This window comes from Protopterus annectens, chromosome 2.part0 (genome assembly GCF_019279795.1).
Source record: "Protopterus annectens isolate FY-2018-M chromosome 2.part0, PAN1.0, whole genome shotgun sequence".
NCBI classification, from domain to species: Eukaryota; Metazoa; Chordata; order Ceratodontiformes; family Protopteridae; genus Protopterus; species Protopterus annectens.
In genome coordinates, this window is record NC_056728.1 from 1,811,761,996 (window position 1) to 1,811,763,107 (window position 1,112).

The following is a 1,112-nucleotide window of genomic DNA, read 5'->3' on the forward strand; positions in this document are numbered from 1 at the left end:
CATTCCTTAAGACTTGCACTTTTAAAATGTTTGCGATTTATTGACGTGTCCTTAGGTATGGCATCTGTTGCTATTCCACCTCATCTTTTAATAATATGTGTAAGTTAATTGATAATGTATGTAAGTTAATTCACATTTGTCGCAATTGCTCCTTCTGTAATATTAAGCAATAATGTTCACTAGAGTTGTCTCTGTGAAAATAGTATAACTCACTGGTTACACAAATGCAAAATAAATAAAAAGTTAAACATGCTATTTGCCACTTTTGAAATGTGTCATAATAAAGTAATTTTGCAACAATAAAGTCACAATCTGTTGCAACAACTTACTGGTAGAGATGATGGGATGTTAGGGTGATGAGATGATTTCAGCATTATGCCTTGTGGCAATGGCCATTTTAAAGGCTCTTTGCCCATATGATCCCTTGCAGAAATATTGGTAATGTTGATGAAGTCAAAAGCCATGACTTTCCATCCATATGAAATTGTTTGCAGTAGGTACACACTGGAGTCAATCTACAGGAGAAAAAAATACAAGACAAGATACATAAGGAGGACCATTAAACAGCACTGCTTAATTTCTGCAAATGTACCTTATGTTGTAAAACTAGGAAGGAAAACACAGAAATTGCATTGACTAGAAAATATCATTTAGCCATGCTGACTCATAAATGCAAAGTTAGTGTTAATTTATACTACCCCAAAATAATTGATATTTTTACATAGCTATAATAAGAAACCCACTATGTACAGTTTAGGCCCTGCAGGTTCTTTTTAATGCAGCATGTTTCTTGTAGCTACCATTCTTGCATACTGATTTATTATTCTGACCTAAATACTGATATAAAATATAGGGATGGGAACTCCATCTATGATCAGTCCTTCAGTCACACAAAGTCAGTCGATGAGTCATTTAATCATGATAATCACAAAGAACAAAACTGCCATAACTTTTACGAACAAGAAATAGGCTTCAGGAACTCACAGCACTCGACAAATGTACCAAAATAGGTTTATTACAACCAAAAATGAACCCCGGGAACACTAAAACTGTAAACTGAAGCGCTTTTCATCTGGAAAAGTTCCAATTAAATTAAATTAAATTAATTTAAA

At 33.5% G+C, this 1,112-nt stretch overlaps 1 protein-coding gene across 1 annotated transcript in view; it reads right to left on the reverse strand.

Moving 5' to 3' along the window:
- LOC122793639 (rho guanine nucleotide exchange factor 19-like) overlaps positions 1 to 511 on the reverse strand; it is a 1,093,308-nt gene extending 1,092,797 nt beyond the window's left edge. Inside the window, exon 1 of the mRNA XM_044061848.1 lies at positions 330 to 511. The gene's annotated coding sequence lies outside the window, so the exon portion shown is untranslated. The remainder of the gene's footprint in view (positions 1 to 329) is intronic.
- Positions 512 to 1,112: the final 601 nt, after the last annotated feature.